The 16,518-nt window shown below is 39.7% G+C and overlaps 1 protein-coding gene across 4 annotated transcripts in view; it reads right to left on the minus strand.

Moving 5' to 3' along the window:
* PLCE1 (phospholipase C epsilon 1) overlaps positions 1–15,747 on the minus strand; it is a 161,513-nt gene extending 145,766 nt beyond the window's left edge. For all 4 annotated transcript variants that reach the window (XM_074874931.1, XM_074874930.1, XM_074874929.1 and 1 more), the window contains exon 1: positions 15,624–15,747. The gene's annotated coding sequence lies outside the window, so the exon portion shown is untranslated. The remainder of the gene's footprint in view (positions 1–15,623) is intronic.
* Between the last annotated feature and the right edge of the window lie 771 nt (positions 15,748–16,518).

Consider the following 16,518-nt stretch of genomic DNA (forward strand, 5'->3'; position numbering starts at 1 on the left):
TAAGCAAGAAGAACACTCCAGGTTCCTCATGGTGTTCATTCTTCCTCACAGCACTTCTTGTGTGAGTACCCAAGTTGTCCCTCATTTCCCTCTCTCTCACTGTCCTCCATTAGCTATAATTCTAGCCACACTGGTGAGAACAGAACAAACCTGTGATAAAAATATTTCTGACTACTAAAATGTCTGATGACATGTTAGAGGCACATACATCACTACAGTTTATCTTCTACCCAAGCTAACACTTTTATTCACATTATGCTAAGACATGGTAGTCCTAGTAAAAATATTACTTGAGTAATAACTTATATATTATTGCTCAGCTGTCATAACTGCAACAAGAGTTAAGTCTGAAACCCCAGTATATGTTTCAAATAAAAATGAAAAGCTAATCTATATGTGAACAAGAGTTCAGTCATTTGTCAATCTATGCATTTACACTTTAGTTCTACAAAAGCAAAGAAAAATATTTTAAATGCTTCAGACTAACATTATTAAATTCCTGCACCACTCTTGCACTTTCTCAAAATACATTTTCTTTGTATACCATTCCTGACCTATTCATACCATTCATTCAGGAATCATAATATTTAGTGTCTTATTATTTTTACTTTCTCTTTTGAACATCTGCTATTTCATCTGCATATTATTATCATGCCTAATAGAGAATTCAAGAGAAAAAAAACCAGGGGTTTTTGCTTAGACGGTAATTAATTATCTGCTTGAGAAAGATGTCATTTTCAGAAGACTACTGATCAAGTATGCCTGAAAATACATGAAACAATTTCTGTACTACTACTATTCTAACATTTCTAGATATTAAGCACTGTGACACTGAAAACAGCACTACTCAAATACAGCAAAAGATATTTGCCTGAGCAAATCAACACTACATTCATTTTTTGCCTATGATGGCTTTATCAACCACATCATTCTCTGGCAGAAAGCCCACCCTGACATCTGAGTCATTCAAGCCATGAAGTAATCTCTAAGATGTTGGCTCTTGCCAGAATTAAATGTGCAAGCACCAAGTCACCACACAACTGCAAATTATTTTTTTCTGATGTTGCAAGATATTTACTATGTTAACATACGAGATCATTACCAATAGAATCAATTTTAAGTGATCAGTTTAAATTAAATGTTTTAATATTCTAAAACTCTTGTAGGCATCATTGTAATTCACATTATAAATACTAGTAATTCGATCCAATAAATAAATAGGATGGAAATAGATCCAGCGTCAAAATTAGGAGTTTTCTTTTATAATATACCCTCACATCATCTAAGATAAATGGAACCAGCCACAGAGAAAATCATATGTTCACAGCAACTTCCATGTTCCTCAAGCTCCACTTGCATTTCTTTAACAACTTATTTGAAGGAGAAACACACCTGAAGATGAATATAGCTTGTCTCCATATATGATTATGACACATTCTGGCAATCCTTTATTTGAGGATCTTTAAAATTATTGCAACAAAAGTTTATATCCTTGCTGAACAAATGCAGATTTATTTGCTTTTCTTGGTTATCTTTCAGAGCCTCTATGAAAGTAGTCAATTAAGCGTTTTTTACCACTTGGGAGATTCCCATTTAGAACCTGGGGGTTATAATTGTGTATTTGGACTTCACCCTTTCTTTTGGGATAAAACCTTCTGCAAGTGTTCAACTTAAGTGCAGTCTTCACAACTGGCATAAGAATGTGTGGTAAAAGTTAATTCTATACTTATCCAACACAAACAATCACTTGTTCAAAGTTTGTTACATTTCTTAAAAGTTCTTGTATTTTCAGCTGAATAGATGGAATGAAATTTTAAAACAGTGACGTCATTGGTAAAATTAATGGACAAGTATTTTAGAGGATATTTAATGTCCATGTAGAGTATCCAGTAGCTAAAGGTACACTGAAAACCAACAGAAAACATAATAACCAAGCATTATATACCTTAGTTACTTCTAGAAGTAATGAATTCTGAATAATTGTGATGCCTAAGGAGACGCCAGTTTCAACTGAAGCTTTTCTTAAAGTTGGGGTATTACTAAGGTCTTTCTTCTATATGGACCCTCCACTGATGTGTAAACTCTCAGAGCAAATTCTTCACAGCCAGAATTACTTACAGAACTTCTCTTCTGTACCTGAGTAACATTTGCATGAAATTTGTTGAGTCTTTAGCATCTTTGAAATCTGCACTTTTGTAATAAACCTGATTGCTACAGGACAATTTAAAAGTTCGAAGAAAAGACATACAGACACACAGTGTAACTTTGCAAAGTCGTTTCCATAAGAAATCAGGCTAAAAAAATGCAGTCATAATTTGGAAAAGGACACTTCCTTCTCTGGAACACCCATTTGTATTTTGACATAAGTGGCAGTATGTGCCAGAGACTCTGCTAGTATCCAAACAACACTGCTTCACTAAAATCTGAAAAAGCAACTAGGAAATCTTGTTGGGTTTTTTTACCGTAAACTAGATATACATACATTCCAATATTCATATGCCTCAGTAATAACATATTATGTAAAAATGAGCATTACATATACAGGCTACTTTCTCAGTCAAGCAGAAAGATTAGTTTGCACCCAGTTGTGCATTCCTGCTGCTGTAACATTACTTACTATCCTTATATTTAGCTCAAAAAGGTCCTAGAAGGGAGAAGGCATATACATATGCCTGGTGTATACCCTAAGATTGAGCAGAGGAGAATGGAAAGCACCAGAGAGAAAACAGTCAGTGCCAGTTAATCAAGCCAAAGAACCCAACCGCAAAATTACTGTAAAAGATAATGAACCAGCGAACACGTGCTGAAACACTCAAGGTTATTTCTGTTGTAACAGTTAAAGAAGATGAAACTACTCTTGTTTTCTGTAACACACTTGGGCATGATAAAGACAAACCAACGCTGCAACTAGTACAACAATATGTGATGTTAACCCAGGACGGGATCATTGCAGATGTCCGTCAGAGGGAGTGTCAGGGCCCCAAGGACCCCAAGTCCTTAAATGCCACAACCAGCCTCACCTGCAGCCCCCACAAATGTGCCCAGGATCCATTTCAGCTCAGGATTGTCCCCTCAGTCCTGGGCTGAGCTACGTCGTTGGCAGCTCTGGGCCCAGGCCCTGTCCTCTGCTGCTCCTGACCTTTCAACCAGACTTGTCAGATTGAGACGGGACCTGACTCACCCGCTGGTGCTGATCCCTGGATGAGTAGGCTGCAGCAGAGCCTCAGCCCCCAGCTCGTCCTCCTGCTGTCCCCTCCTGCAGCTCCCCAACAAGGGAGATCCTTGGCCTCACCATCAGGCACCACCACATTCTCACCACAGATGATAAAAAGAAGTTGAGGAAATTTAATGATCAAGTAACACCTGAACAGCCCAACAAATATAGACTTTTGCATGTCACCAGCAAGGCCAAGAGCAGGGCTGAGGAGATTACTCTGAATCAAGCACTATCAGGCCAGCATTGAGGCAGCAAACTGAAAGATAAGGAGCAGCCTAAGGCTTTGTAATCAGGCTTCTGTTGGGCAAGATGACAACACTGACTTCATCCTGCTGAGGGGAAAAACCTGTAGACTAGATGCAGGAGGCTCACCTGCAGGACTGATTGTTCAAACCAGTGATGACCTTAGCAGGCAGCTGAGTGCATTATGAAGTAATAACTGGCATGAGAAAAAATCCCTGAGGGGAGGCAAAGCAATAATGAAAACTAATAGTCTGTGCAATCTACATAGTTTTGAACAAAACCATGCCTGATTCTTGCAACAGTGCTCTGCGTACAAAAACCTATGTAATATTTCAAAACAGTGTTAAAACAAAAAACTGTTTCAAGACAGTTTGTAAGGTGATGCGTATCAGTGGCTTGCCACTACTGCTCAAGTTCATTGATACATAGAGAAAGTGTTTCTAAATGGCAACTTAGTGAGAGTATCATCACCTGTACCAGCACCCACAAGGTACAACAGGCAGTTTGAAGCTCTCCATTTTGTCAACTAACATCTTGGACACTATATGGAGTTCTTTGTTTAAATAATAACAGTTTCTAATGCAGATAGTATTGCTTTCCCATATATCACTTTCTGGTTGTTAGGAAGCCAACAAGGAAGAAGCAGACCATGTGTGAGAACTGAGGTGAGGAGAAAAAAAATAGAACCTATACATCTAGAATAAAGTTCATGGATAAGAGTAGATGACTTAAGAAACAACATATAAAACCATTACACGTAAATGAAAGCAGACAAACCTGTCCTTTGAGATTTCAAATTAAATATTGTTCCTCTGTCATCTTAGGCATGCTACTGCCACACCTCAAAACAGTTACCTGCTCCTGCAGATCTTTTTCATTTCTGTCCTTTACAAATCAATTGGCATCCCTTAAGTTCTAGGTCATTTTTTTTTCTAAATCAGTAGTCCTCTTATTTTATTATGAACGTATCTTGCAAACTGTTAAGTGCCTCCTTAGACCCGCTCCTGTTAATTTAGCAGGGACTATGTCACACTCAGACCCCCTACATATTCCAAACATCTTTTTATTGACTTCCAAAGCTATCAAAAATTATTTATTGAATACGGCTTCCCCTTTTTACCTACCTATAAGAAAAATAAAATCAGTAGAATGAAATTTAATTTAAGAAAGGCAAGCTCTACCTTCAAAACAAAAACCTGCTGTAGACGTCTCAAAGTATTTGACAAACTTAGAACAGTTCCTGAGAGTAATTTGAGAACAGGTTAAATTAGAAACAGACAGCATACTCATGCTAAGGTCTTCATGGATTCTGTATAGTTTTCTGACTTTATTAACTTATTAACTATTAATGCTGGCTGTTTTTATTTAAGCATTCTAATGCTGTTATAAAGGCAGAAACAGCTATGGAAGTAATAACACTAATAGTACTATAATGTTTCAACATATTTTTGAAAATACAATGTATGCATTTCATCACTCTTATTTCACATGTGACCTCTCTGAAAAATAAAGACTATACCCAGTAAATATTCCATAACCATAGAGAAAAAGCTGAGTCAGGTGTACATTATTTATATAACTGTGTAATAGTTGTACATAATCCAGGTTTGCATAATAATCACCTATAACAACAATAAAAAACAAAACATTTGTTTTGTTTTCATAATTCACTCACCAGAAAAAATTACACAGCAACCTCTACATAGTCTTAGGTGCAGTTATGGCAAGAAGAATGAGCAAGAGGTATTATTACTGTACCTACTTTTAAACTCAGGATTCTGATTTTTAATGCTTTAAATTCAAATATTTGACAAGAATGAATTAAATATTTTAAAACCGTACCAGTACATATTAAAAATAAGCCTAAATTTTATGGATCATTTCCTTCATAAGTTAATATTGTCTCTCTATTTTATATAGTTGCATATCATTCAACAGATTGTCAGATTATCTGCATACTGAAAGTTTTAAAGCCCTGTATGGTTGAGGATCATGTACTGGAAGTGCCTACACCCAAACACACAATACATAGTACAAAACATCACAACAACATCTACGCTCTTTTAATGATACACTCATAGGCACATCAAATATTTTAAAAATGAAGCAAGCAGGTCTTTAGATTTAGTAGAAAGAATAACAGAGGCAAGCCACATGCATAAAAGCTGCATTACTGTAGAAATGGGATGTTTTTGTTGATATTTAAATCTGTAACCAAAAAAAAAAAAAGTACAGTCAAACTGATAAGCAGAGGAAAAAGCCCAGGTTGATCTACACAAGTTCACTGTAGATTAGAGGTCTTTTCCTGGGGCCTTTGGGCCACATTTAGCAAGCAAGAGACAGACAAATCGTACCAAGAATAGGTCTGGGACTCAATACTTGCAAAAATCGGTATGCAGAAAGATCAGAGCTTCCCTTTTTCTTTGACAGAGGAAGGGCCTCAGCTTTCATGCTTTTCTGGCCAATTTTCTTAGCATTCACTGGCCAAGAGCTGAGACAGTCTCTGTCTCAGTTCAAACTTTAAAACCTTTATAGGGATGCATATGGTTGCTAACAGAATAGAGCTTTACTGTAAGCAAGATGGGTAAAAGCAGGAAACCCAGGAGACAAAGGCTACTGGGTTTTTTTAAAAAAATCTGTTGATTTCAACAAGTCAAACGCACCCAAAATGTTTGGGAGAGTTTGGAAAGTATAAATTCAAGCAAGAACAGCAAGTGAAGGGTTTGGGGGTTTTTTTGTTTGGGCCTTTCTGATCTTCTCAATAGTGTCCTCAGAACTCAAGGGAACAGAAAAGCTGATAAAAGATTTAGAAGGGCATTATAAAGCAAAAGAAAAATAATCAGAGCACCATGTCAAGTCAGAGGAAGGTCCATGAGTTTAGAGCATAGTGACTCACGTACAGATAAGATACTTTATTGGCCATCATAGCTCCAATGCTGTTATACCAAATTATTTTGCCTTGCTTTAAATCTGCACACACACCTTCCTCAAATATTTTTACAGCTCTCCCACTGACTCATAAGTCAATTCCATGCAGCTTCCTATAAAGCACACAGTTGAGATGAAGTTCAGGGGTGCACAGAAGCTGTTATACAGGATAATACTGTGCTGTACCATTATAACATTTCTTTTATCCTCAAAAATTTTAGCCTCAATAACAGCTTTATATACCTAGCCAACAGGACAACTGACTGTTAAGGATAAAACATTTTCATTACCAACTTGCATAACAGAATAAAGAGTATATAAAATAAAAGCAGTGGATGACACAACCATGGAGGTAAGCTTTTGGGAAAGCAGAATGACATTTGTAGAATTTAAGAGAACACGCAGACTTGCCTCTTCTGGAGGGGTGGACTTGAAGACCTCCTGAAAACCCTTTACTGTCTATGCATCTCTACCATTCCTATGCCTATCAGGTAACAAAATTCCAAACAGATGTTAAGATCTGAATCTTGAAAGAGAATTCAGGCAGGCATAGTAGTCTAATACTATACAGACATTTGAAAGATGTTACTGCATATTTTAACACTGACCTGTTTTATAGCCTGCTGTCTAGGGAACTGTTTATTTCTACAAACCACTACTGAACCTGGCTTGCAAATCTAGAATCACAGTTCAAATAGTATGGAGAATTAATTCCTAAACAGACTTCACAGTATTGCTAATTCTTACAGTCATGTACTCAGAAAAGGCACTGTTTTTCTAGAAGTCCCTAGTCGTATCATTATATAACTACTCATAATCTCAGCTTTAAAAACAGACCATTTAGTTATAAAAACAAGAAGAAAATGGGAACAATAAAGGCTTAAGAATTTTAAGACAAAAAGAAAGGTTCTACATTTATTACTTTTAAGACAAACTAATCACAGAAGGGGAAGGATAATGAGGATTTGGAACTTGATGCACTGAACAGTTGGTGCTGACAACAGTTTTCATAATAAAATCAGTTTGTTGGCATGCCCCCAGAATGGATTTGGTTTGAAAGACTAGAAAAACCTGTGAAAATAGATTTCAATTGTAGATATTATCCATTTATTAGTATCACAAATTACCCATTCTTTTTTCTGATTCTATCTTAGAAAAGTAGGAAGAACCATTTACATCCCAAAATGTTGCTGGTTTCCAAGAAATTCCTATTCCTTTATACAAATGAATCTACAAAAATTTATAATTAAGACTTCCTATTTCCCCTGATCTCCTCAAGTCATTATCTCCTATTACACATAAATAAGAAGTTCTAAGACAGAGTTCCAGAATTTGCTGCATGAACATAATCACAATAAGCAAAACATTCCTCCAAAAATGTTCAGAGTGACACAGAAATTCAGTTAAAAATAAAAATTTGCCATAGCTCAGAATTTGTTGGAACAAGAAAAATTCCAGTTGATCACTAAAAAAAAATGCATTAAATAATTTAAGAGACTCAAAAACCCCTCTTACTCATGGTCCTAAACTAATGTTTTAAAAGAATATTCTTTCTTTATAGGAAATCCAGAATGTTTCCATAACTATATACAAACAAATTTAATCTGTGCAACTAGATTGGTAGTTGACAATATCTGCTTAGCACAAACAAGAAAGAACAGTATTAATATTATACTCTTTCTCCATAGCAGAATTGGCCACTAAAGCTAGATTTTTAAAGATCAACATTCTGATACCAGGGTACTATGTATATACTTAATTTTCATTTTATTTCAGGAAAGCTAGATGAGAATGGAAACAACTGAATAGTGCATTTTGGGATTCAACTGTATTCCCAAACAAGTTTAAATGCCGGATTTTAATCTACAAATGTTTTTTGGTGATGTACCAGTAAGGCTAGTTTGACTTCGGTAAAAAAAAATTTAAAAAAACAAAAAACCCACAACATTCTCCTGCAAGTTCACACATCTTAAAAAAAAAAAAAAAAAAAAAAATCAATAAACATTTCTGTTTCATACTGCAAGCTAGTTCAGCCACATAGTAGAATCCTGTAATACAGTCTCTGAAATCTGTTTTAATAGGGGACCAAAAGGCAACTGGATACCAAAAAACTGTATTTTTTACACACATCATATTTCTGCCAACATGGAATAAGTAACACAATAAAAAGAACAGCATCCAATGTTACATGGATTTGGGCTAAGCTAATATAATTTTCAAGTGGGGCAATAAGATCTATCCAGAAATATCCTGACAGATATACTACAGATCCAAGATTTACTGTTCTTTAAAACAGAATAATTATATAGAGTCAACATCATGACTTTTCCAAAGTTAGGAAACATGTCACGTTTCACATATGAGGTAACACTGCACACGCAGCTGGCATTTTTAAATCTCTGCACAAGTAGTTGCATGGTAACATCTTTGTTAACTATTCCATAATTTTATCTGTAGTGGAGGCATACTACATAAAACATATACCCAAAATGTAGGAAAGGTATATAGGTTTCTATGACATGGTGTACTCAGAAGAGCCTGTATTTTCAAAGATACAGAAGGCAAAGAACTGCTTTCAGATATGAGTCAGGAGTACAGACAGTGCAGTTCTGATGCTTAGGAAAGAAAAAACTGCACTTTTCCCTTCTCAGCAAATTACAATAATTCTTTTTCAGAAACACTGCAGACTTCATGTAACACTGGAGGGGAAGGTATGACTGAGCTGTTCTGGTAGATAGCAGCTCACCGAGAAGTCTTGTTGGGAGAAAGGGAACAGTGTTGTTAAGCGATACACTTATTGGAGAGTAGACTTTGATGCGTGTAAACACAGAGTCAACCTTTTATTTGATTTGACTCTTTCAGCTGAGACGTAGCTTCTGCAGGTGTCCAGTCTGCAGAGATACAAGGGTATTCTCATTGAGACAAGTATCTCTGATAGGAACACACCCTGAAAACAGAGATACTTCTTGCTTCCCTGCACATAATTCACATTGCAGGGAACTGAAACCATGCAACCATTGAATTTTCTCTTGTGGAAAGCAATCTGTAACTCCACATACCACAGTATCAGGTAACAACTGGCAATATGCTAATACCATACCGCAGTTATGTCAAACCAAAAGTACCAAAGACACAGAAGAATGAAACGGTACCACCCTCCCCAAGTATCAACCACTCCCTCTTACAACCTAAGTCAGGGTAACAGGACACAAGACTCCACGCTATGAAGAAGGAAGGGAAACTGGAAAACATCTAGAGCAAGATCAAATTCAAAACTGGATGAATTACTGGTGGACAGGGAGCACTGAGCAATAATTACCATCCTTCAACAGTGTCCTCCAACAGCTGTATCTTACAAGAAAAGAAGATCATTTTGAAAACAAGCAAAACAAAACCAAACACACAGAACTGAACCCTTAAGTGTACCTATTACATATTGGTAGACACATGAAGACTATTCAAAGGAACAGTTTATTTCATTTGGATGGTATAACTTGTTGGAATTTTACACAGTGACAGATGATGAAACAGTGACCACTACTTTCTAAATTTCTCCTACAAAAACAAAATAAAGAAAAAGCACCATAATTGGACATATATTTAAATTACCCAGGCTATTAATATTGGAAATGCTTCTAAATAGGATTGCCATGGAGGTTGTAGTTAGTGACACATATGAAACCATCCATTTTTATATTAAGTTTCTCCATATTTCATTTTTCTGTCTACTGAGTGAACACCACCACTGAAGTGGAACTTCTTGTTTATACTTCGCTGAATTAAAGAACAGAATAAGAGCAGATGTATATTCAAACCACTAACAGCAGCAACATTTCAAGTGGTTATTAAGGTTAAAATATTCCCAACATAAGCAGCTGTCCAACTGCTTGATTTTATTTTTTCTATTTTTGTTGTCTCTTCCATAAATTCACCATTAAGAAAAGCAAAAGCAAACAAAAAAGGTGCAATCACAACAAAACAAAGTTAATTATGCAAGATTCCGCCCTTTTTGTATGTCCACCTTGTTCTTTGGGGAGAAAATGCAAACAAGACTATTCACAAAAGTAACAGCTACACAGAAAAATTTCAAGGGCTCTAAAAGAACCACATTTAAGAAATATTTTTCATCTAAAAAAAGCAGTACTGCAGTAATGCAGATGTACCACAATACAAAAGACTTCAAGAAGCATTATCTACCTGTTACTCTGACACTTTTGCCTCTCAAGATGTTACAGAAAAGCAGCCCACAGCATAGCTAAAGAGCAAATGTGAATTACAGAACAAACATGGAGGCAGCCTATTTGTCAGTCTCTCCTGCAGTCAGAAATCTAGGGGGTTGCAGCATTGGATAGATACTCTTCTAGTTTTACTGCTTCCCATAAGCCTGGTGAATTAAAACAGGTGCAGAGAGTGGGCAGAAACTTGAAACTTTCACAAGAAATACCTGCAATTAGATTATTTTCCCACAGCTTTCAGTAGAAACAATTCATATGCTCACAGAACATTTGATACATTTGAAAGTCATGGAAAGTGTGAATTTTTCTAGTAAAAGTTAGAAAAATACTAACCAATCTCTGCCCACCAATGAAACAATCTGATTATAAATGTATTTTAACGTATTTGTCTGAACTGAACAATAACTGGTTGAAAATACATCTTTAAAAAAATATCAGAGTATGAAAATTACCTAAAATTACACCAGAAGCAGAATGATGTCTTCAGAAGGCAATTCAGCCTGAATATTAAAACACTGGGTTTTCTTTTTCCCTTGCAATTTGGTACATAGCTGTAATCCAAAGCAACCGTAGCAACCCTAAAGGAATTAAAAAGGAGGCATTCACATCAAGAAAGTTTCTCAATAGGAAGTCTACAGGTTGTTCTTTAACGTGAAGTGCTGGTAGTGCACAAAGCAGTAGCTACTCTGCTACATGACCCCTTTTTATCTTGCTAAATTCCAAAGGGAAACCAGCTTGGGTTCCCCCAAATACTGCTGAAAGATCTTTGCACCGCTACAGAAATAAATTAACCTAATCCAAGCAACAGAGTTTTGTACTTGGAGTAAAGGAATGCATTATGAAAATGTTAGAAAGAAGATGCAGTGTAACAAAAACCTCAAATACCAGAGATCACTGCAGCAGCATTCTTGCTGTATGCTGTAGCACAGACAGAGAAAAATACTGTGGGAGGAGAGGTCTCACATCAGAGCATTGTCTGAAACAGCAGACAGCAAGGTCCTACTACACAAGGCAAGGTCAATGCAACTGGAGAGTCATCTGTTTAAGAAAACACACTATTATTAGATGCAAGTTATGCAGCACTTGTGCATACTAATAGAATAAAACCATTACCCCAAAAATAAATGTTTTCAAATGGTAACTTTGAATTTGCAATCAATGTTTCCACTTTCTGTGTCTCATTTAAAACATTCAAATGAGTAACAAAGTATACTGAAAATACCTGAGTATTTAATTTTTAAATTACTTATTAAATGTTACAACAATTGAAAATTGCAATAATATATTTAATTTTATTTAATGAGGCGGCTCCACTAACAATGTCATAGCAAATTATTAAATATTACTTACTGATAGCAATGTAGAATTAAAAGTATCCCAGAGTTGACAGCCTATTTAAACTATTATGATATGCCTCAGACTACCATGAGTAAAATATTACAGTAAATATACTGGCCTACAGAATACACTTCCTTGTACAAGACTCAAGCCTCCACTGTCTCCATAGTCAAAAGTTATGCTGGAGTACATAAGAGTTTCAGATGTAAAGAACACAGAAGGCAGCTCCCTGGGGCATGCCACGCATTCCACAAGGTGGGTGTCCCTGCTACTTTAAATCATTCATTGAAAGAGCTGGTATTATTACCTGCAGCACCATCACTGGCACTAGATAGACTGGAGAAATACAGTGGGCTCTGGAAGAAGGATAATTCTGGTGAACAGTTGAGCTCATTCCTTCTAGCTCTTGTAGTTTACCAGTTTTCGGTAACTGATGGCACACATAGCTTTTTTTTGATGTGTTAGATTATTTATGAATGACTGGGCAGTTAAGAAGTGACAGTTTTAAATCAGTGACAGTAAAGTCTTGCAAAGACATGTCACCATGACAGACTATATGAAACCACCAAGGACCAGACTTTGATCCCATAGTGACATATTTACAAATTAACTACATTTTTTCAAGTAAGATCAAAATTCTGTGCCTCAAAAACAGAAGAAAAAGATTAGAGAGTTCCCAATACAGGAAATGCAAAGAAAAATTGTCACCACTTCACCACTTAAAAAAAAAAAAAGACAGTGAAATATGACCAATATCTGGCAGAACCATGACTGTGGAAACCCCACCCACAAGCAGATATACGTATATATTTGCCAAGACAAATAAAACACTATGCAGAGTAAGCTGAACTACTCTCATATAATATGTACTCAATCATTTAGGCCCTGAAGTACACGTGCAACAACTCTCCTCTAAATGAGAATAAGTAGGTTAATTCTGTCCCTTCTTGAGCCTAAGGAAAACCACGGATTTCAGGTTAGCATGCTAATAGTTTTCTAAAACAGAGCCACGATGAAAAGTATTATTTAAAAATTAATCAGACTGCATACTAAAGGTATAGACAGCCGTTAAGCTGCTGTGTGCATAATCAAATGATACCATTACTCAAATGAAACCATCAATGGCTGCATTGTGAACAGGCGTGAGAATAAGTCTGTCCACGCTAGAGCTGCATGATTCGTTCCAATGTTTCATTTACCACTATTTTCAAAAAGTATATAAAACAAAAACTATGTGAGTTATTGCTAATAACACTACCATTGTCATTTATAAAGTTTAGTCATGAGCCAATATCCATTTTGCGGTAGGTGCTCTACAAAGAGAAAACAAAACAACCCTTGTTCCAAAGTGTGATCTTTAGTGTTTTAAAAGAAGAAAATCTTCAAGAAATATTTTTGTAAATATGCAGGTAAACTAAAACTAAATGAATCACTAAAAAAAAACTTAATCTTAATGTTTAATGAAAAATCCCTATGCAAATCATGGACTTCTGATGAAATAATAGATTGGGGTTTGCCTCCTTTGTAACTCAAGTCTTCCTTTAACTAATTCTTGTTTCAAATCCAAGAACTATTGCTAAATTACAGCTGTTCTTCTTCAAGAAAGAAGAGCTGCTAACTTGAGCTAAATGTTTCCAACCATTATAAATTTACCACAACTTTTCACGAACAGTTACAACCGTCACTTTTCATCATGTGCCTTGCTTCTATACTGGATTTCAGTGCAGGTTCTAGTCACTGGATCTTAATATTCATATTTCTCTTACATAGAACAGCCCTTTGATACAAGAAATACTCTCTTACATGGGTACTTACAAATAGTGCTCAAATCGTTTCACAACATTCTTCTGGATAACCTAGAGAATTTCTTTTTCTCATTTTACAAATCTCCCAAACCTCAAATTATCTTATCATCTCTTTCATGAACTTGTTCTATGATTTCCAGTAAATAGTTTTGAGAAATTTTTTATTCTGCAGTAGAGCTTTCATGTTTCTTGAACTCGAAGTTTTACTTTGGTTTTTTTTTTTCCCTTATGAAATTGTTGGAACACTGGCTTGAACACCACACTTCTATTGGTTAAGATGCATACATTAAATTAATGTGAATTGAGAGGGCAGGAACTCCAGTCTGGTCTGCAGTCACAAGGTCTTAATAACAAACTTCTTACCATGTGTGAAAATATGAATGAACTCATTACAGTATACTAGATTAACACCTCAATATGGCAGATCATGAATAAATTCTATTTAGATGACTAAGAAAGATTTCATTAATCCTTTGTGAATTTATGCACAGGCTGGGCATGCTCTTTGATGACTTGGGCATTTCTCTCTGAAACATTTCCTAATACACAGAACTTTGCCTCTGTTTCTGGCGTCGCCTTGTTTGTTTCATTGCTCCCAAGTTTGTTTAGGTGTTTTACATTTTGTTTTTGTAACAATCACAAACATAGGTTGTTTGCCATTGACTTTTCACAGGATGAGATACCACAGATCAAAGAAGATTATCTGCAGTTGGAAACACTTCTTAAGTGACTTCTTAAACTGCATAATGGTCACTGCTTTGCAGCAATTGGTAAATGTTTTTTTTCATAATTGGAAGGTTCTCCCCTTTCAAATATATAAATATATAAAATGTACAGGATTGACATATTTAGCAAACTTTTGTCATATACATACAACAGCAAGCCCAATTCCGCTCCTCACACAAGCACCTTACTGTGAAACATGAAATGTTTGACTATTCCTTTGAAGTACAGCTGATCTTTTAAGGATTTCTCTACCACTCCACCCAGCTCTTACACTTCCTTTATCAGGAGCCTAGTTGGCAGCCACCTGTATAGGCTCTTCCCCGTATCACCTGTGCTGGTGGCATCCCAAGAGCGTGCAGCAGAACTGATAAGCATCACGACTGGCCACTTTGGTCCTGATCCTACAAACACTTCAGTGAAGTTACTTCTGTAAGTGTTTGCAGACTTAGAGTCTTTGTAACTCAACCACACTTCACCAAGCAGGCCAAAGAGAAGTCTGGAGCTGGAAGGAATTCATGCACCCTTCGTGCCTGGGCACCAGGGCCTGCAGTGCCCGCGAAGAGGGGCTCACGGAGACCCACCGAGTGGGCGACAGAGACGACATGGCCCCTGCCACTCACACCAGAGGCTCCTTCTGACGCCAGATCTCCCACGAGCTGCACTGCTCTTGGTGGATTACAATCAGCCAGGCTTTAATGTAAAACAGTAACAACTATTTGTACAATCACAATGGGTAAAAAAAAAAAAAAAGAGAACAGGGAAAGCGAGGGATGAATGTATAACAATGTGGGATATGGGCAACCCACCCCAATATGCTTTTGCAGTTGGGATTTTCTTGAACCCTCCCGGGGGAAGAGGGGGAGCCCCGAAGCACAGGGCAGGTGGGGAGGGCGCAGGGGGGCGCAGGCCGCCGGGGAACACCGGGTCCGGCCGCCGGCGGCCCGGGGCTGCGGAACATGGCCGAAAGCGGAGCCCCGGCCCGCCGCCGCGCACGGCCGCAGCGGGCAGCCCCCCGCCGGGGCCGGGGGGGCCGGGGCCCTGCCCCAGGAAGCCCCCGGGGGAAGCGCCTGCCTCGCTCGAGAGCCGGGAACGGAGCCCGGGAAAGCGGGCGCGAGTGAGCAGGGGACGCACCTTTCAGCGTCCCGCCGGCATCTTCCTCCTCCTCGGGCCGGCCGGTGACTGCAGCTGCGGCGGGGCCTCAGCAGCGGAGCGGTCCGCAGGACGGGGCCGCCCCCGCCTCGCCAGCGCTCCACGGCCGCCGCTGCCCGGGGCGGCGGAGCGAACCAGGCGCCTACCCCGGCGGGCCGGGGGCGGGGGCTGCGGGCGGGCGCGCACCGCCCCGCCGGGCCGGGCCGGGGCAGGGAGGGAAGGAGGGAGGCGGTGCCGCGGGGGCAGCGCCGCCGGCTGACTCAGCCGCGGAGCGAGGGCGCGGGGCGGCCGGGGCGGGTTCCCCCGGGACCGCCTCTCCTCGAAGCCGGGGGGCGGGGGGGAATACTCCCGCCGGGCGGCTGCCCCCGGGCCGGGCCGGGTCGCCAAGCGCAGCCCCCGCGCGGGAGCTGGGCGAGCCCGCCGGCGGCGGCTCCTCCTCGTCCTGCGCCGCGGCGGCTCCGCGCCCGCACAGGCACCGCGGCGAGGGGGCGCGGTGGCTTTGCAGCCCCCCTCTCCCCCCCCCCGCAGGCGAGGCGCCCGCCCGGCCCCGTGACGGGTGCGTCCCCCGCAGCGGCACCGCGGCGGCCGGCGCCTCGGGGGGACGCGCGGTCCGCTCCGGGCGGCGTTTGGGCGACTCCACGTCGTACCAGCTTGGCGGTGACCCCGCGGGCGGCACTGCCCCTCAGCTGCACACCCGGCTGCCTGCCCCCGCGCGGCGCGCGCGTGACTCCCGCGCAGGGGATCCCCGAAGCCCGAAAGCGCACCCCGGGTCCCGTCCCGCCGTGGGCCACCCGCCCGCCCTCCCCCACGCTGGGCAGCCGCCAGCTGGGGTGACCGGCCCAAGACCGTCCTCCTACCTCCCGCAAACGGGCGGCGT

This window comes from Strix uralensis, chromosome 7, assembly GCF_047716275.1.
Source record: "Strix uralensis isolate ZFMK-TIS-50842 chromosome 7, bStrUra1, whole genome shotgun sequence".
In the NCBI taxonomy this organism is placed as follows: domain Eukaryota; kingdom Metazoa; phylum Chordata; class Aves; order Strigiformes; family Strigidae; genus Strix; species Strix uralensis.